This window comes from Arvicanthis niloticus, chromosome 9, assembly GCF_011762505.2.
Source record: "Arvicanthis niloticus isolate mArvNil1 chromosome 9, mArvNil1.pat.X, whole genome shotgun sequence".
Taxonomy (NCBI): domain Eukaryota; kingdom Metazoa; phylum Chordata; class Mammalia; order Rodentia; family Muridae; genus Arvicanthis; species Arvicanthis niloticus.
In genome coordinates this window covers 31,327,475-31,355,138 of record NC_047666.1, presented here as the reverse complement: position 1 = coordinate 31,355,138, position 27,664 = coordinate 31,327,475, and the positions used below count along the sequence as shown (strand labels likewise).

The following is a 27,664-nucleotide window of genomic DNA, read 5'->3' as shown; positions in this document are numbered from 1 at the left end:
AAATGTGTCTCCCTGCACAAGCGCAGACCTGAGATCAGAGGACAGTGGATGGGTTGCAGGTCCACAACCTGGTGCTTCTCTCCTCAGGACCTAACTAGTTTTCAAGATCACGATGCCAACTCATGATTCAGTGGCCCCAAAGATCCTTCTATATTCCCACTAATACTTGGGGGCCAAGATGAAGCCTTACTTCTCAATGGTAAGACTAGTCTAGGGAGGAAAAGAACCTGATATCTGATATCTCAGTACTGGTGGTGATGAAGGAGCCAGTCTAGAGCTGTCTCTCCAAAGCCCAGTTATCTGTTGCTATGTAACAAGTAGCCTCAACACTCAGGGCTTCAGAAGTTTATGTAAGGGCTGAAGCTGTGGGTCAGACAAGGAGAATGCTCTCCTAGCATGCATGAGGTCCTGGGTTCAATCCCCAGCACCCCATACATTGGTTGGGGTGGTATATCCCAGAATCTAGGAGGGTAGAGGCAGGAGGATTAGGAGTTTAAGTTTGACTCTGCTCTGTGTGGTGTGGCGTTGGCTAGGACGGCTGGCTGAGTACCTGAGGTGGCTTACTAACTAGTCTGATACCCGGTAGAGGCAGTGAGGGGATCATAGCAGGAGACAATGCAAGAAGAGCCTCATTCCGCTTCACAGGGTCTCTTCATAGCTTGCTTGGATTTTCTGAAGGTAAGGAGTTGGGTTCCCAGAACCCCCCCCCCAAAAAAAAAAAACTGCACTGGGGCACCTCTGCCCCACTCCACTGGTCAAGCAATCATGGGCTTCCCAGTGCCTGGAAAAGGAGACACCATAGGCCACTTCCTGATGGAAGGAGCGTCAAAGAATTTAGGTTTCATGTTTTATGCAACTTGCATGCTTCAGCCACAGCCTTAGGCAGCACAGGGTTCAAGATATTCTGAGGGCAGCCAGTAAGAAGCAAGGACAGCTATCATGGCTATGCTGCCCTAGTCACCTGTAACTGCACAAACCCCAGGGTACCCATCGCAGTTGTCCCCAGAATATCAGCGAGTGGTCAAATCTGTGAAATATTTTTATGTAAAATTATTTGCCAACACTTTGACTCAAAACGTCAAGATTTCTGGGGCTACTGAGATGACTCAGGCAACCAGGGTGCATGCAGCCAAGCTTGATGACCTGAGTTCAATTCCCAGGACCCACGTGGTAGGAGAGAAGTGATTCCTACAAGTTGTGCTCTGACTTCCACACATGGACCTTTTACATTTTTAAAAACAATTTTTTAGCAGGGTGTGGTGGCACATGCCTTTAGCTTCAGCATTTGGGAGGCAGAGCCAGGCTGGTCTCTGTGGGCTCAAAGTCAATCTGGTCTACAAAAGGAATTCCAGGTCAGCCAGACGTGTGTGTGTGTGTGTGTGTGTGTGTGTGTGTGTGTGTGTGTGTGTGTGTAAAATCAATCTAGAAGTCTGGGAAAATCAGAATCATCATTCTTGGTGACACTTTTAGTCTGTGGTCACCCTGGGGCATCTCCTCCTTTACTGCAGTCCCCGTTGCCCCAGAGTTGACACCAGAGTGAGAGAGCTGTGGAACCCTCAGTGATGTACCATAAGGAGAGTAAATCCCAGAAGCCTCCCAAGAAGAAGTGACATGTCACCTGAGTCTGGAAGATGAGAATAGTTTATGACCATGCAGGCCTCCAGTTAGACACCTGAACATGGGTCAGAAATGACCTGAGGCTGGAGGATTTCCTGGGAGCTCATTCCACAACCCCAATCTGGATGAGGAGCAGAACAGAAGCTCCTGGAGGTGACAGAGGGACATTCCAACTCACATTTCACTATCAGCACCCGCAGCTCACAACACCCTGGAGGGAGCACGTGTGGTGTGCGAGGGGGTACACGTGGCCATGTAAATCACTCATTGGCCTGTGAATAGAGGGATTAATTAACACGTCAGGTTAGCTGGCATGGAGAAGGAGCTCCCGGGATGCAGTGGGGTGAGTAAGCATTGGTAAAAGGCAGAGAGAGCTGGCGTCAAGGAGGCTAGGCTGGAACCTGCAGATGGAGCCCCAGCATGCCCCATCTGGCGTCATCTGGACTGGAACCTGGAGCTGGATGGAGGCCTTGAGTTCTCAGGTCTCGGAGGATGGGGGTGGGATGGGGTTGGGAGGTAGGACCAGTTAGAAGATAGGAGGGAGACTCTCTCCTGGGGCTATAAAATAAATACTCTTCTGCCCACAAAGGGATGTGGGGTAGATTTGCCTCCCATCCAAGTTCTATTCAGGTCCAACCCTGCTGTAAGTGCAGGATAACATGTCTAGATGCAGATCTCAACTCCAGGGTTCTGGGGGTGGGGGTGGGAAGCAAAGACTCCCACCATACCAAGTTCGTACGTATTCTACAAGGCATAGAGTTACCTTATCCAGTGCTTTTGATTTGCATAGTTTTGGAAATATAAAGGAACATGGCTCTCAGACTCTAGCCGACTTTATGTACACGCTCCAGGGTCTGTCCAAGTTCTCAGACATAGCTATCTGAAGGGTCTGCATAGCTGTGTTTTCTCGTCCTGACCCCATGTGGGAAGCCAGCAATACACTGTGAAACCAGCGGCTCGTTGGTATGCCTCCTGTGTTGTTATTCTTCTTCATATTTAAAATTTTAAATTAAATGCCTTTCAATGTAATCTTCTAATGGATTTGTGGCTTTGAACGATAAGCACTCCTGAAAGCCTACAGATACCGTTTTTGGTGGGTCCCGACGCCTCCCTCTCAGGCCCTCCACTGCTCAGTTTCAGAAGCCAATGTCCAAAGAGCCAGCCGGTCCCACCTGTTTCTGCCCACTCATCTTCAGTGAAAAGTTGGACCCAAGGGCAGTTATTTGGGCACTGAGGTGGGGTCCCAGATGGTTTGCAGGAAGACTGGCAATAAGTGCCTTGATCTGAGTCTCATGGCGTTCCCAGGGGATACTGGGCAACACCGCCATCTAGTGGCAGAAAAGCAAGGCACTGAGGGAACATGCCCAGATTCCACAGTTTCTTAACTTCGGACACTTGGAAACAAGACTCCAAGCAATGGTGGTAGCTAACCAAGTCCTAAAGAGGCATCTCAGAAAGTATTTTAGTATCCTCTCTGGGTAGACTGATAGGAAAATTGTGGAAGGCCACCATGTGGAATAGGATGCTGTGCTGCCCAGGATTGTGCATTATTGATCACAATGGTGTTCCTCTGAGTGGAGAGAAGGTTGCTAATTAGAGCCACACCCTGGGAAGCTTATGCAGCCTGTGAGCTCAAGTCCTTGTCTGCCTACGGTAGAGAACATACCCTCTGTACCAGGGAGAGTCTCTAAGGGAAGGGAAACATTAGGCCTGGGAGGGAGAATATCTCAGCAATGAGACAAGCATAAAGGCAAGACGGTGCCTGGAGGTTTTGCCTACCCAACACATGCAATTCTGAGATAATACCCCATTCTTCCCGTAGGGTCTCTACTTTCTGAATTCTCAAATCCTGTGCTGCCAGGAGGGCTGATTCTTGATGTTGGGGTATGAACTGGGAATCACAGTTTCCTGGGAGTTCTACTTCATGCAGAAAAGAGGCAAACCCTCTTTCTCTACTATCTCAAATGGTGTGTTTGTGAGACTCAAAAGGGTGTCAAAGACGGAGGGAGTCACCTTCCCGGTGATAGTATCTCAGCACATGGATCCAGCCACTCCTGCAGCTGATTTTCCGTACAATGTTTAGATCTGTGAACCAATACAGTCACTCCTTTGGGGAAGTTGGGCTACTTTGCCATCCGTGTCTGTCACTTATGACCCAAAGGTCCCTAACTAGTCTGGCTGGGACAGAGACTTGCTATAGAAGGCAACAGAAACAACAGCTATTATTGCCAGCATTTTTAAGCTAAACTTTTATCCCAGTGACCTGAGGCATCCAGTGTGGGAATTGCAGAAGTTTGAATCTTCAAGCCCAGCCAAAAATCTAAAAGTACGATAGGCCTTCTCCTCTCACTGCCCACAAGCCACAATCTCTCTCCATCAATCCAAAAATCCTCTGAGAGCAGACCCAGGGACAGAAATGGCCCTGAGCAGCCCTGCTCTTGGCCTCCTGGAGCTTTGGAAGGAAACTGTCGGAGTCTGCCCAGACCACATCGTGAAGGCCAAGAATCCAGCCAGGGCCGACACGGTGGTAGGGCATCGTGACTGGAGGAGGGTCGACTGATTTGTTTTCCACGGCTATTGCCTTCCTTGTGCTCTGGCTGACCGCTTTGGTCCCTGGCAGAGTGTCTTAGTCTCTAGAGTCACAGAAGTTATGGCATGTCTCTATATATTAAGGGAATTTATTGTGATGACTTAGGGTAGGTAGTCCAGCTAACCTAACAATAGCCAGCTGTTGATGGGAAGTTTAAGGATCTAGTAGTTGCTCAGTCCCACGAGGCTGGTTGTTTCAGCTGGTCTTCTGTAGAAGCAGGCTCCAACAGATGTGCTGGCAAGTAAGTGCAAGCAGGCAAAGAGTGAATCCTCCTTCCAATGTCCTTATGTAGACCTCCAGCAGAAGGTGTGGCTCAGATGAAAGGTGTGTACCACCTGGATCTAAAGCTTGTTTTGTCCCAGGCTGACCTTGAACTCTTGCCTCAGTCTCCTGGAGTTAAAGGTATGTACTACCTTGCCGGGGCCTAAGATTTTCATGGCTACTATGCCTCTGGATCACAGGTGAGCCCTCTATTTCTGGGTTGTAGTTCATTCCATATATAATCAAGTTGACAACCAGGGATAGCCATCACACACAGGAATGCTGTGAAGGCAGCAGGGAGGCAGACGGCTGTTTCCAGCCCCACTCTGGTCCCTCCTAAGAGCTGGCCAGCAGATGGTACATAGGACAATCAAGAGCCCAAGAGAGACAGTGCCTGTGTTACATGTCCTCTCCTGATGCCTAACTCCGTGCCTACTCAGGGTTTTAGAAAAGACCCTGTTTTCTATTTAGAAAGCAGATTCCCAAGTCCTTGGAAATGAGCAGAGAGGAGTACAGAGGCCTGAGGTAAATGAGCACGAATCCTTGACCGCTGTCTGTTGGGAGTCTCCCAGCCTCCCCTCTCCCATGACCTCACTTGGGTGTGTCTCCCTCTGCATCCTCTGGACTGAGACCAGCTACAGGCTTCATCTTGATCTGGAGAGCTTCAGGCACAGGTGGAATTGAATCAGAAGACACAGAAAGATGTAAGTTGATGCTCACTATCCTTCAGGGTCAAACTGTCAGAGGGCAGGAGAGAATGTTCTGAGCCTGTTGACGGATATGTGACATACACATGCACACACATGCACACACATGCATACTTGCAGCTAGCATCATCATGGGTGGTGACTTCTCCTAAGGCTGAGATCTGGAAATGGCTGTCTGTTATCAACATTTCTAGTGAGCATTGAACAGTGGAAGCTAGGCCTTTCGTGGGGCCAGATATAAAAATAAAAAGCTTGGAAAGGAAACATTTTGCCATTAGCTCAGATATTATGTGTGGAAAAAAAATCCCCAATAATCTACAGGCTATGAGAACCGATCCTTATAAAAACCCATTACATTTTTGTGTTCTAGCAACAGTGAGAAAAATGAAACAGTTGGCGTGCCATCTTCAATGCCCAGAATCATCAAATACAGGGAATAAACCTAATGAAGGCGGCACAGGACATGAATGGCGGAAACTACAGAGCACCAAGGAGAAATGAAAGACAGAAATAAACCAAGGCCAGTTCTGTGTTCATTGATCAGTAAATTTGACATTGTTAAGTCATCACGTTGCCTGGATTGGTCCAAGCCACAGCCACTCAAGTATTTACAAGGAAGCTCGTCTGCTGACTGCAAGTCTAACACGGCTCTTTGAAGAACCTACAAGATACAAGATGATTCCAAAAGAAAACAAAGCCCAGAGGACTTTGCCTACTCAATTCCAGGAGTTTTTATAAGTCCATGGTAATAACAGCACAGGCAGAGCCAACTGGACCTGCAGACCAGGACAGGAGGTTCAAAACCAACCCATATATAGTCAGTCCTCTGGTTTACAGTGAAGGTACTCTATACTTCAGGCGAGAAGGGTGTTCTCTGAAATTTTATCAACCAGTGGTGAATAAATCCACACAGAGGGAAAACCATCAGACCACAAATGAATACTGATTTAAGATGGCTGTAGACTTGAGGAAAAACTCTAACTCGTCTAGAAACAAAACAAAACAAAACAAAACCATGTTCTTGACCTTGATGTAGACAAGAATTTCTTTAATTAAAATATTGTTATAATTGAGTGTGTGTGCGCGCGTGTGTGTGTGTGATATGTATGTGTAAAGATGTCAGAGCACATGTGTGAAGGTCAGAGGATGAACTTCAGGAGTTGTCTCCTCCCACTGTCACAGGGGACCTGGGGATCAAATTCAGGTTGCCAGGCTTGAGGGGCAAGAGCCTTTAGGTGCTGAGTCATCTCACTGGCCCGATGAAGAGTTCTTAAAACAGGTTGAGAGAAAATGTTATAATACACCTGTGAGAAACCACTCCGATCTGGCCTGGAATGTGGCTCAGTGGGTAAAGTGTTTGCTTAGCATGTAGGATGCCCTGGATTTAATCACCAGCATCACAGAAACCAGTCATGGTGGTGCACACCTTTAATCCCAGCACTTGAGAATTGGAGGCAGTAGGGTCAGAAAGTTCAATGTTATCCTCAGTTGCACAGTGAGTTCAAAGCCAACCTGGGCTACATGAGACAGACCGATTACATAAATATATAAAGAATTTGCATAAATTAATAAAGCAAGTGTATACTTCTAAATTTTAAAAGCAATCAAAGGGCCACAATTAGGCACTCTACTACGAAGCATACACACACGGCTGAGATAGAGCATCATTTGCCATTGCAGAAATGCAGATCACAGTCACAGTATGCCACCATCCCTCATCCCACTGAAGGGTGACTCTAAATAGTGGTTGTGAAGGTGTAACTGCCATCAGCAAGGGCTTGTGGCCACCGCTCCTTCAGCCTGCTTTGAGACCAAGGCCCACTTGGTGACAGGCCAGGCAAGAGCTTAGAGGTCTGCTCTGCAGTCAGAGCTCAGAGTCTTGCTCAGCCGGGTTGGATGAAGCTCTGGCCTGCACCTCAGCTCCACTTACCATGTTTTTTTGTTTTGTTTTGTTTTTTTGTTTTTATCCTACTGCATTCTTCAATGGCATTTTTTATCCCCCATAAACATCTCAAAGCTTAACCCTTATGTCAGCAGCTGCTGTGGGGAAACTAGTCTGTCTCTCCAGGAGGTGGGTCTGGAGAACAGAAACTGTTAGTGTTGCTGTGTGCATTATTACTTAAGATGGTAGAAGCATGTTTTACAACACATCCTCAAACAAAACTCATATGCTCCCTCAGGTCAGCATGTTCCCTCTGGGTAGTCAGATGGTTAGTGTTGTCAACTTGACACAGTCTAGAACGACCTGGGAGAAGAGCCTCTGAGATTATCTGGATTATATAAACTGATGTGAGAAGACCTGCCCGCTATGGGTACCAACACAGGGGTTGGGAATCCCGACAGAGTGAGAGTGGAGAAAAGGAGCCGAGCTTAGATGTGTTTACATCTTCTCTGCCTTTGATCTCTCTGGCACACGAGTGTAACAGGGCCCCAGGCCTCAGCACAATGACTCCATGATGGAAGTGCCAATCAGTCTGTAAAACAGCATGAAGACAGCACCTCTTGCCAGAACTAAAACAAAGACCTAATCCATCAAAGTCCCCTAGCTCTGGGATGTTGAGGCCCACACTCTGCCTCAACACTTTGCCTCAACGCTTTTGGGGCTAAGTGCTCTGGTCAAGAGAGAGAGTGGCTCTTGGGGCAAGAGACTCGAAGAATGGAGACAAGACAGAGTGTGATTCAGTCTCTTCTATTTTCTCAAGTCTCTTCTATTGAAGGGAATTCTGAGGTATTTATATACACAAGCAGGAGACCACAGGTGAAAACACTTTCCCACGTGCACCATACAGCTGAGGTCACTAAACAGCAAAACAAGCTATGTGGGATAAACAATATATTTATCAGAGTGTGCTTTAGCTGTTATAGGCTTTTGACAACCAAGTCTTTAATCAGGGTATATGGTTCCAGATGGCTGCAAAGTTGATCTAGCCGCTTTCTACTAAAGTCGGCTCCCAACACTGGGAAAGTCTCTAAATGTACTAACCTTGCTTTTTAGCTTCTGTAGTTCTGCTTCTGGCTAACTGTTCTGGTTAACTGAAGTATGTCAACCCAGGACATGGTTTTTATGCTAAAAAGCTTACCCTGAGAAAGGCTCAGGACTACAATGGGAGCCCAAACACCCATCGAGGCTGCTAGCTGGCTAATGAAAACTTTCCATTGGCTTAAGCTAATGTTTGAACTGTCTTCTTTGGTGAAAAACCCACAACAGTGAGTAGCTAGTACACATTCCTGTGATCTTAACATCACTGCCCTGATGGTTGTAACCCAGAACTGTGCACTGAGATAAGACTTTTGTCCCCTAGGTTGGTTTTGCCGGGGTGTTTTATCACAGCAACAGAAATGAAACTAAGATGTGCACAGATCTGTAGGAGTTTCCTGTTTTGTTGTTGTTGTTGTTGTTGTTGCTGTTGTTGTTGTTGTATGTGTATGTTTTATTTTTTTCATGGAAACTTTCTTCAGCAGCCTGAACCAATAACCCCAGTAGACTATCAATAGAGAGGACATAAAAACCGGGGCAAGTTCAAGCAAGACAACCAGTGCCACATGGCAAATTAAGGAGAAAAGGTCGTGTCACTGAGAACCCCATGGGCATCTTCAGGGCAGTAGGCTGCACAGAGGACAACAGGCATAGGCTGTACCTGCACAGGTTCCTGTCCTTTAAAACCAGACTGCTGACCAGTGATAGTAGAAGTCAGGATGGAGAAATTGAGGCTTGGGGGCTAGAAGTATCCAGTATATAGACTGATCTAGACACCATGACTGTGAGTCAACAATGTATACATTTGCAGAAGTCAACAAAATCCTTGTGACAACTTGTACACTTCAAGGACTCTTATTTCTTGGTTAAAAAAAAATGAAGGAATTATATGTCCCAAGACTTCATAATGACCCATATTCATTAGGAATGAGTGTATATGGGCCACTGCTTTGCATGAATTGGTTCATTTATTCATTCCACATGCCCAGGAACACACACACACAATTCACCCCCCCACACACACACCCATACAACATACACTAAAGCAATACAAGGACACTTGAACATGCAGGTACACACACTCAAATATACATGAATGCATATAAGCAAACACAGATACCTACAGCACACACATACATATGTACACACACATGTGCACACACATACTCACATATGTATGCACACATGTATGCATGCACATACTCACATGCTCATGATCTCCAAAGACACAGTCAAGAGCTGAGCCTCAGGAAGACTAATCCTTTGAGGCATAGCTCTTGAGTCCTGTTACCTAAACTCTGTCCTCAGCTGTCTGGTGTTAGTTTTTGCCAACTTGATACACACCAAGAAATGCCTAGAAAGAGGGAAGCTCAATTGAAGAATTGCCTCTGTCAGATCATCTGTGGCATGTCTGTTGGGCATTTTCTTAATTGGTGATTGATGTGGGAAGGCCCATCAATGGGTTTTCTGTAGGTGGTGCCACCCCTGGGAAGGTGTCATTGAACTACACTAGAAAGGTAGCTGAGGGGGCTGGAGAGACAGCTCAGCAGTTAAGAGCACTTGCTGCTCTTGCAGGGGACTGCAGTTGGGTTTCCAGCATCCACATCAGGCAGTTACACAACTTCCCGTAACTTCAACCTTCTTCTGGCCTCCACACATACACAGCATGTACTCAACACAGACATGAACATACAAGTAAAGTCTCTAAATTCAGCTTTTAGAAAGAGAGACCAGCATCACTGAGGTGATCTTCCTTGAGTCAGCAAACAGAAACTGGTCTAGGGACTCAAGGCTATACGTTAAGTTGGCAGCAGAATTTGCCAAATAATGTGTAAGAATCTCCCACGTGGTGCTGGTTTTGAAGGTCATGGAGAACAGCTAAGACATGGCACTGTGTGGCAAGAGTCCCTGAAGAGAGGTCAGGAGGCCATCAGTGAAGGTGCAACCTCAGTTGCAGTGGAGATCCAAGGATATTAGAGATACAAGAATAATGGGATGAGCATCAAAGACAGTAGCAAGCATGGAGGAGACGACCTGACCCTATTAGAGAAGCTGTGTGTGCTGTAGAAGGCAGAGCTGGAGAAGAGTTGCCTAAGTCCTTTGGAGCCCAAAAGATGATGAGTTTCAGATGCTGGACAGTGAGCTGCAAGATTTGACTTGATTGTAACTTCCTTTGTGAAATAAGAAACTATGTAACTTTTTTTTTTTTTTTTTTTTTTTTTTTTTTTTTTACAGGAACCCACAGTTAAGAGACTTAGGATTTTAAAAGAGAGCTTGGACTTTAAAGTGTTGGCATTTTTAAAGACTAGAACTTTTTTTTGTTTGTTTGTTTGTTTGTTTGAGACAGGGTTTCTCTGTGTATCCCTGGCTGTCCTGGAACTCACTCTGTAGACCAGGCTGGCCTCGAACTTAGAAATCCGCCTACCTCTGCCTCCCAAGTGCTGGGATTAAAGGCGTGTGCCACCACCACCCGGCAAGACTAGAACTTTTAAAAGTTGAAGTTTTTATTTGTTTGTTTGGAATGGTTTTACTGTGGACCTCTGGCTGTCCTGGAACTTGTAATGGAGATCCTTGGCCTGTTACTCACAAAGATCTACCTATGTCTGCCTCCCAAGTACTGAGATTAAAAGGGATGCACCACCATGCACAACTTAGACTATGTTTTATATTGTGATATAAACATAAGATCATGAGGACAAGAAATGAAAAGGGTATGGATTAAAGGTGTAGGTGTTTCTGTGTCAAAGTTGCCATGTGGTAGAATGTCTTACTTTATGTCAACCCAACACAAACCTGAATAGAGGTACTTTCTATTAAGGTATTGCTTCTATCAGACTGGCCCGTGGGCATGCTTTCTTGATTACTGATTGACCTGAGAAGCAGCTGCTCTGTGTGGTGCCAGCCCTGGGCAAATGTAATTGTCCTAGTTTGCATAAGAAAACCAGTTGAATGTGAGCCTTCTAGCAAGCCAGTAGGTAGTGTTTTTCCATGGTCTTTGCTTCAGTCTCTGCATTCAGGTTCCTCCCCCTCCCCCCCCCCTCCTCCTCCTCCCCCTCCCCCCCCTCCTCCTCCTCCTCCTCCTCCTCCTCCCCCTCTTCTTCTTCTTCTTCTTCTTCTTCTTCTTCTTCTTCTTCTTCTTCTTCTTCTTCTTCTTCTTCTTCTTCTTCTTCTTCTTCTTCTTCCTCCTCCTCCTCCTCCTCCTCCTCTTCCTCTACTTACTCCTCCTCCTTTTTAAAGACAGGAGTCTTCTGTGTATTCCTGGCTGTCCTGGAACTTGCCCTGTAGATCAGACTGGCCTCAATTTCCAACTGCCTCTGCCTTCTGGGTACTGGGATTAAAAGTGTATGATACCACTCTGGCTTCCAGGTTTCCTCTTGACTTTTGTGACTAGGAAAGGAGTTGATGAAATAAACCCTTTCCTTGTCACGTTGCTTTAGGTCATGGTGTTTTACCACAGCAATAGAGAGAAGCAAACTAGGACAATGTCATTTAAGACAAGAGCGATACTGTCCCAGCTCACAGAGAGGTGATCACACACAAGGCAGTGAACACAGGGCCAGGTGCACCCGGATGTTCCGAACTCATCGACCAGCCATAGCAGCTGGAAGACACACTGAGGCTGGAGGAGCACCCAGGACGTGGAGGAAGCAGGCAAACAAATGACACCACCCAGCGCGTGGGACAGGGTGAGGATGGGGCAGATGCTGGTGTAAATATTTACACCATTCACTGCAGTTTGCAAATTCCTTTCGAGCCAGTGATGGCATTTATTTCCTACTGCAGCCAGGAAGGGGAGGTGGCCAAACATGCTACATCTACCTAGGGACGAAACAAGGCTCCACTGTTGAGGGCTATTGAACATCAAAGATAGTGCCTTTTCCTTTTGAAAAACAAAGGAAGTTGAGGTCTCTTTCAGGAGATTGGCAGGTTTTGAGCTCTGAGAAACTTTGGATCATTCATCTGGAAGAAGAAGCAGCTGGGTGAGGAATCTGTGCCACAGAGAAGGCAAGTGAGTGGCCCCAGGTCACACAGTGATTCCATGATGGGACTAGAAGCTGCTCAGACTTGACATTTTATCTCCACACACGGTTGATGCAGCAATGGGGAAGGGAGGCAGGAAGGGAGAAGTCTAGATCTGTCTGGCCTCTTTCCAAGAGCCTCAGAGATCAATCTCCCTGTGAACTGAAACTCTGGATTCAGTTTTCATGGAGACAGAGACTTAACCCTAGGGACCTCCAAAGACATAAGCCAGCACCAACTTAAGATGGCTCTCAGCTATTTGAGAAACAGAAGCTCAGATGGAGGGACTCAAAGTGGACTCAGGCCTACTTAGTGTAACCTTCAAGACATAGGGTAACAAGACAGTTCTCAAAGGCCTAGGGCCCAGATCAGTCCTCATGGAAACAAAAAGGAAAGTCACAGATCTCTAGGCTGGGTTTTCAGGCAAATATCCATCCCCAGAAGAGGTCATGCTGGTTCTACATGGCTGACCACCATTGCTGGTTCTACATGGCAGGCCACTCTATAGGGTTCAGAATGCCTTGCCTTCCTGCACACCTCAGGCAAAGTCAGTATATGATTGAGCTTGTCTTTAGAAAAAATTAACTTGTCACCATGGCTCAGTCTTAAATCAGGCTTCTGTGACGTTTGGTGGCTAATGTCCTTATTTAGATCTTGGGTCTCAAGCTAGAGAAAGAGGGTCTGTCACCAGACCACTAAGCTCAGGTCCAATGATCATGAAAAAAAACTGTGTCACCTGCCAGCCCAAGGGTCCTTCCATAGCCCTTTGTCTCCCTCCACAGGCTCCACCCTCACATCTTTTGCTTTCTAGAGCACAACTCTGCAGACAGTTCTGAGTCTCCGAGTAACTGACTATCTTCACCGATCATGTTGAAGGGCCTGCCCATTTTCCCAAGTACACATCCCATATCATCCCATCCATTCTGGCCTGTCCTGTGTAGCAGCACATCTCTCCAGCAGGGGTGGCCAGGGCCCCCTGGGGTTCTCCCAAGCCCCTCAACCCAGACCTAGCAGAGAGGATCAGGAGCTGGAGCCATTGTGCCCAACAACCAATGAACACCAAATAGTTTGCTATGTCCTTGAGTGTGTCCTGGTCAAGAAGATAAAGCCATGGTTTAGCTTGGCCATCTGACCTGTGCCCTGCAGGGACAGGCATGGATAACTGGAAGATGAGACAAGGCCTGAGCATGGGCATGGGGACACAAGGCTTCATGAGGAATAAGTACTTCCTCAAGTCAGCATGCCAGCACCTTAGCTACAGAGTGCCTCTCTCTTACCTCAGTCTCTGTCCTAAGTTCCCCCACTGTCTTCTTCCTTTGCTCCTCTTTCTCCCTCTGTATCTTTATCTAGCCACCCTATGGCTTTAATTTTTATTCCGTTTGGCTGCCCTCCACCTCTGCCTAGCAAGCATCCAGTAATAGGGTCTTTGGGTTATTACTCATCTTTCCTCTAAAGAAACCCCAGAAATGAGGGTATGGGACCCATCTTAGAATCTTGAACTTGAAAGAATTAGAAATGACCATAGAGGGAATTTGATCCAGACTAACACTTTAGGAATAGTTTACATTCCATACAACCTGAGTATCTCAAGGTACAGCTCAACAGCTTTGATACTGGAGTCTGTGCCCATAACTACGAGCCAGACAAGAGTCTCCTACACCACTGGAATCTGTTGCCACAGCGGTCTGTAACCATCACAGAGCTTATGGGAATGGTGGTGTCCTTTGATTATGGCCCATGATGCTCAGCGCATTGTCTGGGAGGCTCATCCACATCATCACATGTGTTTGTTGGGAGTCTTGGTCTGCTCCAGCAAGCTACGCGTCCACACACTCTGGTCTGCTCCAGCAAGCTATGCTTCCACACATTCTTTTTCCAGTGTGTGCACAGAGGATGGGGGGAAGAGGGAGGGAACATGAATGCACCCATTTTCTGGAATTTTATAAGAACACAAATTTTGTTGGATTAACATTCTAGCTTCATGACCCCATATAACCTAATTACTTCCTGTATTAGTCAGGGTTCTCTAGAGTCACAGAACTTATGGAACTTCTCTATACATTGAGGGAATTTATTATAATGACTTAGAGTCTGCAGTCCCACTAACCCAACAATGGGTAGCTGTAGATGGGAAGTCCAAGAATCTAGTAGTTGCTCAGTTTCATGAGGCTAGTTGTTTAAGCTGGTCTTCTGTAGAAGTAGGCTTCAACAGATGTGCTGGTAAGTAAATGCTAGCAGGCAAAGAAGAATGAATCTTCGTTCTTCCAATGTTCTTATGTAGGTTCCCAGCAGAAGGTGTGGCCCAGATTAAAGGTGAGTGCCAACTGGATCTAGGATTTGCTTTGTCTCTTGAATTCAGTCTCCTCAGTCTCCTGGGATTAAAGGCATGTACTACCTTGCCTGGACCTAAGCTTTTCATGGCCACTATGCCTCAAGATCTCCATGTCAAGATTCAGGTCAGAAACCTGTCTTCCAGCCTCAAGATCTGGATCTCAGGTGTGCCCTCCACTTCTGGGTTGTAGTTCAGTCTAGATGTAATCAAGCTGACAATCAGGAATAGCCATTGCACTCACAAAGAGTCCTTATCTCCAAATGGAAACTCAGTAGCATTAGAACTTAAGCACATGACTTCTAGGAAGGATTCAAGTATTCAACCCAGAACAGGTTGTTTGCTCTCTTTGTTGCAGGGTATCTTACTTAGGGTTTCTGTTGCTGTGAAGAGACCACCATGACCACCACAACTCTTATAAAGGAAAACATTTACTTGAAGTTGACTTACCGACTCAGAAGTTTAGTCCATTATACTCATGACACGAAGCATGGTAGTAGCACCCTGGCAGACGAGGTGCTGGAGAAGGAGCTGAGAGTTCTACATCTGGATCAGCAGGCAGCAGGAAGAGAAGACCACACTGGACCCAGTGACACACTTCTTCCAACAAGGCTAAGCAAGAAGGCCACACCTCCTAACAGTGCCACTCCTTATGGTCCTGGGGGAGGGGGCAGTATTTTTGTTCAAACCGCCACAGGAGTAAATAGTTTTCCAGGTTTGCATATGGATGTGCTTGCCTGGTGCTTGCCTGATGTGTTGATAGACATTAGGTTGTTTCCCACATGGACTACTACAAACAAACACCATGAACTTGTATGTACCAGTATTTAACCAACACAGAGACTACCCCAGTGCACTGACAGAAAGTTCCAGTGGCCTTCTGGAATAGCTTGATCTGGAGGATCTGAGTCTCATCACCCTCCACACCATTTTTCTACTGGTGGTGACCTTGATTTTGCTGTTCACATGAGCTACGGGAACCAGGGACAAATGGACACAGACTCCACACGTAACTGTCTGTAGGCTTGGATTTTGCATACAGTGAGAGATTCCGCAGGGTGAATGGAGCCATGTTGTGACTCTCCTGTAGGCCCCGCAGGTTTCATTCCTGTGTTTCTCCAGAGTCTCTCTTTTACAGCCAGATGAAGTCTTCCAGACAGCTGATGTCAATGAAGGCTGTTTGTTTGCTTCTAATCAGGGTCTTGTTTATGAAACATGGCTTGGGAAAGCATTCCTTGTTCAAATAGACATTCAAATCCTGTAGGAGAATTCCATGTTCTTGAGGTTAAGGACTCGGTGTTCCATACCAGTGTTATTCTCTCCTTAAGGACTTTCCGCTCAGCCACCGGGGCTAGTGAGATGCGTTATTTATTGGGCAGATTAAATGTGTTCTTTGGCTATAAAACTGGTACTAGTGTCTTGGGTCTCTGTGGAAAGAGCCCTGAAGACCATGCACTCCTATACCCTTTCAGGGTGAGAGGTTCTAGGTAGGCGTGGTTTTCTATCCTAAAGTTTTACTTAGGGCAGCCACCCTGAGATGATGCCCTCATGCCTGGTGCATGCCGGGGATTGGGCCAGGCTCTAGGGCACGGCTCCAAGCATGACAGACACGGCTGTATTTTTGATGGAGTTCAGGGTTTGTTCATCCTGTGAGCAGAGAATCATACCATATCTATGGTATGATTCATGGTGTTTGCCATGAAAGCAAAGCATGGGGTTTAAGGAGGATATCTGGGTGGCCTGGCTTAGATAAAAGATACAGTGACATCAGGCAGGGCTGGAGAAATTTAAAGGACAGACATAATAACACAGAGGGAAAGGAAGGCAGGGTGGGGGTGGGAAAGGCCACGAGTTGGGGACCTTTGAGCAATCAAGAGAAGCAGGGTGAAAGGCCAAGTTATGTTAGGCCCTGTGTGGTTCACGGTTTCTGGAGTTTATTCTACGAGCCATGGGAGCTGTGGGGAACGTGAGCAAGAGGCTAGCATTGCTGCCTCCCTGGGTCTCTGCACCAGTCTACACTCAGCTTTTCTCCTCCTCTGACCCTGCCACAGCAGGGCTCACCTCTTATCACTTCTCTCCAGGCTTAATCTCACTAGTGCCTTTTCACTTCATACACAAAATCAAAATCCTTTTCAGGGTGTGAAGTATTGGTAATTGATCAAGACTTGGAAAGATGGATGATTAAGTGGGTGGGAGTCTGCTGAATGAATTATAACTCTGTGTCTCTCATTGCCAGAGCAAAGTTAATTTATGAAACAATGAATGTTTTAAGACACTTGCAGCAGAGGCGTGAGCAAGGAATACAGTGTGGTTGTTGTCATCATCATTGAGTCTGTCTGTCTCTTTCTGTCTATCTCTTTCTGTCTCTGTTTGTCTCTTTCTGTCTCTCTGTGTGTGTCCCTTTTTGTCTCTCTATCTTTCTCTTCCCCTCCCCTCTTTTTTGAGACAGGGTTTCTCTGTGTAGCCCAGGCTGTCATGGAACTCACTCTGTGGACCAGGTTGGCTTCAAACTCAGAGATTCCTTGTCTCTGCCTCCCAAGGGATTAAAGATGTGTGCCACCATTTCGAAACCATCATTGATTCTCTTAATTAAGCTAGGGTTACAGTGCCAAGTAATTTCCTCATGTATTGGCTCACCGTTGTTATGTACCACAGCAGCTTAAAGTTCAGTCACTTAGAACCAGAGTGTCAGCTCACAGTTCTGCTGCTGCTGACTGGTCTCTCCAGTGTATTTGTGGCAACTGCAAGCCAGCTTCTGGGAACTGCCTGAAGGTTGGCAGAATCAGTGGGGACGACTGGTCATCTCTATGTGCTAGTCCTTCCTGTTAGGTTGGGCCTCTTTCTTGTGGTGGTGTGAGATGCCAAAATGAGAAAAGAGAGTCAGTCCAATCAAAGCCTAGGCTCTATAGACGAAAGTGAGAAAGAGATTCCACATCTTGACAAGGAGGAATCACTAAGGAACATGATGGGGAAACGGGGAAAACTGCAGTAATTTCATCCTCAACAAGACAAGAGTCAGTTCTAGTTTGACAGATGGGAGGCAGAGCTATAAAGAAAAGAATCTTATTCAAGAAGCTGATAAATATTAAAACTGACATTTAAACCTCAGAGTTTGTTTAGGTTCTATGTATCCTGGGCTGACAAACTCATGATCTCCTGCTTCAGCTTGAATACTGGAGTCAGAGGTGAGTGCTGCCATGTCTGGTTCAAACCTGAGTTTATGACTCTACAGTAATCTCATGTATTGGACCCTCAGGGCATACTGTCCACACCACTCACAGACTAGTCTTAGCTAAGGGAGCAAGTTTCTCAGGACACCAGTTCTCGTCATCATCATGGCTATTATGTATCTGTGATATACAGGGACTGTCTGTGAATGTATCAATTTGTTTCTTTCTTCCCGACCCCCTAGAAGGAGCTGTTGTCCTAAGCACTCTGCATCCATAGGAGGTTGTCTCAGGATCTTTCTCCACAGGTAGCAAATCTGTGGCTGCTCAAGCCCCTTGTATAAAATTCAGGGAGTTAGGTACAGTCCACACATGTCCTCCCATAGAGTCAGTGTCCTGGGTAATGATGCATCCATTAACACCCTCCACTGTTGTCCCATGAGGTCATGTCATCTAGTGAACTTGTCATCTACACGAGGACAAACCATGATGGTCACACAACAGAACTCTGCCAGCACATCCCAAATGTGTCCCTGATATTAGAGTGGCTATGCTTTGAGCCACTCACACAGTGTGAGAGCTATATAGTGCAATGACCATGCACCCCCCTAGGGGACAATGTGGGAGTGGAAGAAGGCTGTACTCCACATTTTTTTTTTTTTAGTTATAACCTAGGCCAGCCTCAAACCTATAATATAGCCCAGACTGGCCTCAAAGTTGCATGGCTATCCTCCTGTCTTAGCCTCTGGAATGCTAGGATTACAGGTGAGAAGCACGTATGCCCATGCCTCTCCAGACCATGTTTGATTTTCATTTGGTTGACTCTGTAGGTGTAAACAGGGAGGGTGAAGAGATAAACAGTTTCCCCCATGGTGTGAGGGAGGATTTGAAATCTCTTGAGGGACCTGGGGGTGAATTTCAGTGGTCAACTGCTTGCCTGTCATGCACAAGGCCCCAGGTTTAATCCTCAGCACTGTGACAACATCAAAAAAAAATTTTTTTGTGATGGGTGATAACTGTTCTCAATTCTATTTTCCCCACAATTAGGATAATGTCTGATGTACTGTTCACATTCTCTTTCCAAATATCTCCCAAGTAACTGAGCAGACAGAGGCCAAGGTCACACAAAGTGAAACTAAACTCAGGTGCCCACTCCTTCCCCATAGTGGCCTGAGACAACCTCATTATGGAGGCTGATAAAAGAATAAATGAATACTTGGTGCTATGCATCTTTCCTGAGGTGCCACCACCCATCCTATTAAGAGTACCATGTGATCACTTAGCACAGTGGGAAGAACCTAGGGCAGGAGCCAAAAGCTCAGGTACGTTGTCCTTGGTTGATACATAATCCTAGCCAAGTCAGCCCAGGGAGGTCCTGCTTTCTTCATCTGAAACTCTGGGCAGTGAATCCCCAGCCATATCCCTGGCCTGTATCCAGGTTAAGTAAGATTCACTAGAAACTTGGGACATGTTTCTCTGCTAAACTCACCAGCTCCACTGACCGTGCCATGGTCTGGGCCCTGTGTCTGGAGAACCCTGACCCTTCCTTCTGTACTTCCCAAACCTATCCTTGCAAGGGTGCATAGGTGTCTAAGCTTTGTCTGTGAGTCTGTTGGCCAGACAACCTAAGTCAGGATAAAATGAGATTGAGAACATTGTCAAACTGCAGCTATTCAAAGAAACAAAGCAAACCCAGGACTTCTTGGAGAGCACTGGTGGGACATAAGATGGACTGGCTACTTTAGAAAGCATGGCAGTTCCTTAAAAGATTAAACGCCCCCTCCTATGGCCTGACCTTTCTGCTTCTTTAGTGTTTATCAAGAAAAAAAACGTCTAACAGTGAGTGGTGATGCATGCCTGCCACCATCCCAGCATATCAGACATTGGAGGCTGAAATTAGGAGTTCAATGTAATTCTTTGCTACATGTCAAATACAAGGCCAGCTCGCGCTACTTGAGACCCTGTCTCAGAAAAAAAATAGAGAACTGACATAAAGACTTAAACATATTAGGCTTCAAAAGCCCAGAACCTCAAACAGCTCAAGTGTCTCTCAGCTGGTGAAAGTGAGACAGATGGCGGCACACACACAGCACGGATGTCACAGATCACGTCAGCAAGAGAAATGAATGAGCCCAATACACATGGCACAAGTAAACCCCACAGTGGTTGGACACTTGCCGAATATGACATTTTGGTCAATGACTAACCACATATATGACAATGGTTCCATTCAAACCCTCTATGCCGCGTGGAAAATGCCAGAAGAAGAAACTGCATACTGTTTGGTTCTATTTACATGAAATTCTAAACCATGCAAACTAATGAGGGATGGTGCTTGGGGGTACTGGGGATGAAGTGGGGAGGGACAGACCACACAGAGCATGAGGAATTTGCTAGGAGTGATGGACACATCAATCAACATTAGTGGCAGTATCTTAATAAAACATGTCTCCAAGGGAGATGCTGGTGAAGGAGGCCAAGTGAGTCTGTAAGGAAATGCAGGTTCAACACTATTTAAAACACCTCAGCACAGAGAGGGGAAGCTTCCAGGTTCCTTGCATGAAACCAGCATAACTCGGGCACCAAAAAGCCTGGCAGGGGCATTGCATCTGTGAGCGGTAGGCTTTGTGTGCACCACACTCAGGGTTGTTACTAAGTCAGCAGCCTGTAGCTGACCTGGACTCACAGCTGTAGCTGTCTCCTCCTCATACGTTACAATGGATGCTCCTGCAGAGCTCTGTGGCTGTGATTAAGGAGACGCTAATGTCACTGAGTTCAAGGCCAGCCTGAGCTTCATAACAAGACCCTGCCGTAAAAATTCCAACAAATAACAAAGTTTCATTGGTAGAGCGCTTGCCTAGCCTACTTGACAATACTGGGTTAGATCCCTAGTCCGTCGTGGGGAGGGTGCAAGGAGTGAGCCGGGAAGATGGCTCGGCAGTTAAAATATTTGCTAGGTATGCAAGAAGACTCATGTAAATACCAGATGCCCCTCCACAGATTCCAGCACTGGCGATGGATTCCCCGGAGCAAGCTGCTAGTGAGACTAGCCATATCAGCAAACTCTAGTTTAACTGAAAGACTCTACCTCAAAGAATGAGATGAAGAGTGGTTGAGGAAGATGCACAGCATCAACTTTGAACCTCCGCATGCGTGCGCACGTACATGCTTCCACACGCATGTGACCACATGCACTACATATCACATATGCATATGAGAAGAAGAAAAAAGGAGGGAAAAGTAGTTCCTTTCTTTTTAAAAATGACTGTTGTTATTGTTTGAGACAAGATCGTATTGTGTAGCCATACATTCTCTATGTAGATCAGGCTCAGATTAAAGGTGTGCACCACCATGCCATACCTCCCCTCTGCCTTCCCCCTTTTAAATTTACATATGCTTTTTATTATACAAGGGACCTTTTGTGCACTGTAGAATGACCATCTTGTCTAAGCATGTATTCCTATTGCTGTCTCATGGTGATGTATACCTAAACCTCTCTCATTCTACAAAATAAATAAGGGAGATGTCTCCCCCAGTCTATCTTCTATAAGAAATTTCAGACCATTCAGATTAAATGAAGCAGCTATAGAAACACTTTTGGATCCTGGCCAATTTCTTAGGAATTTAGTTAAAATTTGGCTTTCAAAATTCTGCACTCATATCCTCAGACATACCTTTCCATTTCTGTAGCCCTATAAGAAACCAGTGAGAGATGAGAACTGCTCATAACTGTAAATAACAAACAGGCAAGCCCGAGCACATCTGGGTTAATGCAGATGAAGCTGGGTAAGGGAATGCATGCCTGGTGTTCCAACATTGGGAGGTGGAGATGGACAGATCAGTTTGAAGTCATTCTTGACTTTATAGTATGAGGCCAGCCTGGGCTACTACATGAGACTCTGCTTTTAAAAAAAAAGGCGAGCAAGGCTGTGCAGACACCCACAGACACATTTTAAGATGTCTTGGGTGCTGCACAGGCTCTGAATCTGGATAGAAGATTGTAGGGCATAGGAGGGAATTGACAGTCTAGTGGTAGCAAGCCCTTAGGGCAGACACAAATGGGGTGGTTCATAAGAGGGCGTCCTGCTCAACGTCCTAACATCAGGACATGCTGAAGGCAAGAATGAGAACCTGGGTATAACCAGCAATGGCCTGAGAGCAGGCAGCCTATACTAATCAGGGGCAGAAGCCAAAACATCTACAAGGAAGCCAGGTGGTGGCGGCGCATGCCTTTAATCCCAGCGCTCAGGATGCAGAGGCAGGCAGATCTCTGAGTTCAAGAGAAACCCTGTCTCAAAAAGCTAAAAAGAAAAAAAAAAAGTCTGAAAGGACAAGGTAAACCTCAGAAGGGCCAGGTTAGCTCAGTGCATCTCAGTGCACAGGAGCTGTCAACTCCAGCAACAAGGGAACCCTTCCAGTGACTACAACTCCCACCAGGATCTCCTGCCACTGACCTAGCTCTGAGTACCCTGGTACCCTGGCTAAGCACATTTAAGACTATGACCAGTTAGCCTTCAGAGGGAGCACCTGCTGCAGATGCCCACTCTGTCCTTCCCTCATCAGTGGGTGTGGGCATGGTGGCTTACTGTGTACTGGGCAATTAGACCTGCAGCCCACCTCACATTACCTCAGCCCACAGTCTGAAAGTGAATTCGGCCTCCAGACACAGTGGCACCATTTAGAGATAGATTGCTGGGTTGTTAAATTCATTGGCTGTGAGTTGTTTCCCTTTTCTATGTGTGAACAATAAGCTATAGGCATAGATTTTTCTGAACCTACTTTAATAAACGCTCAACTTCCCCTCTAGCCCACCACCCACCAGAGGTAGTGGAAGACAAAAGTTGTTAAAAGTAGACCTGTTTAGACGTAGTTCTATGGGGCAAGTCCAATCTTTATTGTCGGGATATCAGCAGTTCAGTCCGGTAGCAAACACAAATCAGCAAATCAGCAAACACAAATCAGCAGCTACAGTCAAGTCCTCTCAGCAATCACCACACACGAACCAGCAAAAGCAGTTCAATCCAGAAGAAGCCGCAAGGCTTGCCAACGTGCCAGTGGCCACAGACGCAGCAAGAAACCACAGGAACCTCACAAGAAGTTCTTTGGGGAGTTTCTCTCTAAGGAGTCACCACAAGTGGCTCAGTAACGTAATATAAAGTGGACCAATACATGTGTCATTAGCGAAGAAAAACAAGGTGGAGCAAAGCAAACAAATGCTCCATCTCCCACTGTCTGTGGAGCCATAGTTATATCACATGTCCTTTCACGTGTCTACTATAACAAAACATCCTTTCACCTATGTCTACCTCAAGAAACATTATTTTACAGGTCTACTTTAATAAAACATTCTTGCACCTATGTCTACTTCAACTAAACATCATTTAACATAACCAACTTCTAAAAAACCCAAAAGTTTCTACTTCAATAAGCCATGCATTCAATACCTGACTGTCTGCTTCTTCTATGACATATAAGTCATGTTCAAGACACCTGTCATTCTATGTGCCTCCAATAAATGTGTAGATTCATGGGGAAAATAAATCAAACCAAGCAATGGGGAAGAATAAAATACAGATAATAACATAGACCCAAGAACATTATCTCTTTTTGTCTAAAAAAAGAAGGTCGTCTTTAGGCTAGAGAGATGGCTCAGCGGTTAAGAACACTTGCTGCTCTTACAGAAGACCCAGGTTTGGTTTCCAGCATACCAGCTCACAGCTGCCTATAACCCCAGTTCTGAGGGATCCGACACCCTCTTCTGGCTTCTGCTGGCATGACATGGAATGCATATTCAGATAAGCACACACACATACACATAAATAAAAATTAAAACATACAATACTATCATTAAAATGGGGTGGTCTCTGGAGTTGAGAAGATAGCTCAGTAAAGTACTTTCAAAGACTGAGTTCCCCCTACCCACCTCCAGTACCATCTACAATAGCTAGGCACAATGGCATACGTTTGTAGTACTAGCCCTGGAAGGATGGGCACAGAAAGATCCCTAGGGCTCACTGGCCCTCCAGCCAGCAGAGCTTACTCAGTTTGTTCCTGGCCAAAGAGAGGCCCTATCTAGAAGAGAAGTAGAATCCATCTGGAGAGGGATACCTGAGAGTTGACCTCTGTTCCACTTGCAGGAACACACAAATACATACATGCACCTCACACACACATGCACCCACACACAGGAACATGTGAATACACATTGACACACAGACACACACAGAACAGGTAGGGTAGGAACAAGCTTCCTCTGAATCACGAAGAGTACTGGTGGGTGAGCTTCTATTGTCTTCTCTGGGAGGTCTAAATGCAGTCTGGGCAGTGTGCACAGCTAGCAGCTGGAATGTACGTTCACTTCCCCCGTGTTCTTGCTTTAATACATTTGGCTTTGCCTTTGGTTCTGGGTATGAGAAAGACATTGTTTCCACAGAAGGGCACTTTGGAACTGCCAGTAGCAGCAGTGTTAAAGGAAACTTGCTTTGTATTAGCAAGCAAGCTGAGTCTCCCATGGGCCTCACCCCCGTCTGTCTGTCACTTGTCAGTTGTCTTTGAAGCTTCTAGGAAAATACTGTCAGTGATAGGTTGGGCATGACAGAGTAACATTGGTTGTGACTAAATATGCTGACATAGCCAACGTAAGTGACGAAGGGTTTATTCTAGCTTACAGTCCATCATGGCAGGGGAGTCAAGGTGTTGGGAGCTTAAAGCAGCTGATCACATTGTATCCATAGCCAGGAAGCAGAGAGCCATGGATGTAGCCAGTAGCTCAGCTCACTTTGTTCACGCCCACAGTCCAGGATCTCATCCAGGGAATGGTGTCACGCTCAGTGGCCGTGTCTTCCCAGCACAGTTAGAACAATCAAAATGATCCACCATAGGCATGCCCAGAGGCCCAACACCCAAGTGATTCTAGATTACCAGCGATTACCAGCAGCCATCAGAAACAGCTAAAGCCATATCTAGGAATACACACGCATCATTTCTTTAACTTGGCTGGCCTATCTCAGAGTGTCATTGGCCCACATAAACTGCTCTGGGCTGATACACACTGCCCCTCTCTGCTCCTGCCTTCCCAGGCTAACCAATGGCTTTGCAGTATTAAAGGCCTTTAATTGATGGTGACCATAGACCAGCAGGAATGGAAAGAAAGCAAATAACTGATTACTAGTAATTATCTATTTTAGTGCTTCTGCCTTTTGACTAAGAAGCCATTTTTGCAAACGTTCAGATATCCTTCTGTGCTTCTCTGGAGAGGCTGTTTACCATGGTGGACATAACCATAAGAGTTGCATTTTCTAGACAGCCCCATCCCCTTGCCACCATCCAAGAAAGAAGATTTGTGATCTGAGGTTGGTTTGCTTATAGGTTCTTTGGCTCATAGAAGACCCAGTACAGCAATGCAGCTGTCCCTTAGTTTTCACCATCGAGGGCTGTAAAGATGCTCAGGGCTCAAGAGCACTGGCTGCTCTTGGCAGAGGACCCAAGTCTAGTTCTCAACATCCTTGTCAGGTAGCTCACAACTGCCTGTAACTTCAGCTCCTGGAGATCCTCCACCCTCTTCTGGCCTCAAAGGCACTTGCTCTCACATGTACACATCCACACAAAGACATGAAATTAAAAACAATAGTGATAAAACAGATCTTTAAAAAACATCATCGCTGAACGTACATCACTTTCTCGAGAGCCTGTCTGATGACTTACAAAGTCTTCAAACTGTGTGGGTGTACTCTGGCTGTCCCTGTCAGTGCCTGCTCTCATAATAAACCTAGGAGTGAGATCACCATGAAGTTGTGAGCAGCAGACACACAGGCACACACTGCTCAAGGTGGATTCCTTCACAAACAAAGTTTTCCTGCCAGAATTTCCATCCCATAAACACACAGGTCTCCAAGACCCAGAACCCTTTCTCCCCAGTCACCACAACCCCTTACTATCATTTTCTGGGCAGTTAGCCACAACTGATATAACATGACTTGAGACACAATGAACTGTCCCCAGTTTTCTCAAGGTATATTTAGACTGGGACCAGGCAAGGCTAGCCATTGGTGTATGTTGGCGCTGGACTTTCAAAGTCATCTTTCTAAAAAGCTACCTTTATTTGTGTGTGTGCATGTTCCTATATGTTCTCAGAGACCAGTTGTCTAATCCTGTGAAGCTGAAGTTACAGACATCTGTGAACCAGGCAACATGGGTGCTAGATTAAACTCTAGTCCTCATGGTAGAGCGGCAAGCTCCTCTTAACCACTGGGCCATCTCTCCAGCCACTTTATGTCATCTTGCAGTGCTTTACAAAACAGCTTTTCTCAACTGGGTATGATGGTGTGAACCTTTGATCCCAGCTTTTGGGAAGCAGAGGTAGGCAGATCTCTATAAGAACCCAGCCCGATCTATATGGCAAGTAGATTCCAGGCCAGCCAGGGCTACACAGTAAAAACTTGTGATATGAAAGAAGGTTTAGCAGTTAGGAGTGTGTACTTACAAAGGACTCAAGGTCAGAAAGCTGACTCTGTAGTTCCAGGACATCTGATATCGTCTTCTGGTCTCCCCTGGCACTACACTCATGTGCAACCCCCCTCCCATACACACACACACACACACACACACACACACACACACACACACACACACAACTAATTAAAAAATAATAATAAAAACACCCTACAGATTTCATGATGGATGCATTCCCCCAAAAGGGTATTCATATTTTTCTCTCAGGACTTTACAGAATTGTAAGCTTGGGTGTCCCGAATCCCTGGCTGAAGAGGGAAGACTCTGAAGGTCAGACACTGGTGCTTCCTGTAGTAGAGTACCCTTCATCGTTTGCCTTGGCTCCAACATGTGTGCCTGGCCATCCTCTTTCTGGTGCAAAGGATGACATAGCAAACTACAGGGAACTGGGTCTGTTATTGTTTTGAGGCAGGATCTCACATAATCCAGACTGGCTTTGAATTCACTCTGTAGCTGGACATAATGTTGAATCTTCATCCTGATCCTCCTGCCTCCACCCCCTAAGTGCTGGGATTACAGCATGTACCACTATGCCAGGTCTGACTTGTCTAGTCTTTTCAATAAACTTTTGGTATAAACACAATTGATATTGCCAGCCACCATCCTGTTCTGCAGATGAGAAGAACAAGAGGCAGCCCAAGTCACACTGCTGAGCCAAAGAGCTAAGACTCAAATACCCATGCCCAGCATCTGGGGCTCAAGCTTGTCTCCACATGGCCCTACCATTCTTCCACCTGGGCCCATTCCTCCATCTCAGCTCCGTCTAATAGAGATCTCAGGAAAGCCAAGGGTTGGTCTGTAACTATTCTCTTCTGGCAGCCTTTCCGTAAGGACAGAAGGCAGTTTGTTCTGGAAACATTGCTTTTGAGGAGCAGGGGAGCCAGGGAGCTGGGGAGCTGGCTGGAGCAGGAGAAGCTGGAGAAGGTAGCAGTGCTGGCCAGGGCTTTCCAAACAGCACCTTGTCCAAGTGGGCTCCATCCCAGGAGCATGGTTCAGAAACTCAGCATGTATGCACAGCCAGCCCTGGCCTGCCTCATGGCTGTCATCCTGGTTGAATCATTGGCCACCCACAACATCTTACCCACCGCTGGTTCCTGCTTCTGACTTCTGCTCTAGCTATCTCACAGCCCTTCTTACTCAAGTCCTTCCCTACATATTGAGTATCATATCCTGGACTAGGCATGGACCAGCAGCTTACAGTGCTCATGGCAAGCTCCCTGCAGCCAGTGAGGAAGACGCTATAAAGTCCAGTCAGCTCATCAGACACAGAGGAGGGTAAAGGTCACACAGTGAATGACTGGCCACACCTGTAGAGGTCTGGATCCCCCTCCTTCCACCACACTGAATCCTATAAACTCCCCTCTAGAGACCCCTCAAAGAACCCAGTTTCTTTGGCTTTAGTCTGGTTTCTTATCTCTTCTTTTACCTTTCCCCCTCCATCCTTCCCTCCACTCCACTGGTCAGGGTCTCTCTCTGCAGTTCCAG

General features: G+C 46.3%; 2 long non-coding RNA genes across 4 annotated transcripts in view; one reads left to right on the top strand and one right to left on the bottom strand.

Moving 5' to 3' along the window:
• The window catches only part of LOC117714703 (uncharacterized), a 60,685-nt gene that overhangs the window by 14,934 nt on the left and 18,087 nt on the right, over window positions 1–27,664 (bottom strand). The window lies entirely within an intron of this gene.
• LOC117714704 (uncharacterized) lies at window positions 330–6,248 on the top strand. 2 transcript variants are annotated; one of them, XR_013112525.1, is made up of 3 exons: window positions 330–678; window positions 4,940–5,172; window positions 5,546–6,248. It is a non-coding gene; the product is annotated as an uncharacterized LOC117714704 (long non-coding RNA). The 2 variants fall into 2 exon arrangements; XR_004607584.2 differs by lacking the exon at window positions 330–678 and adding an exon at window positions 1,960–2,099.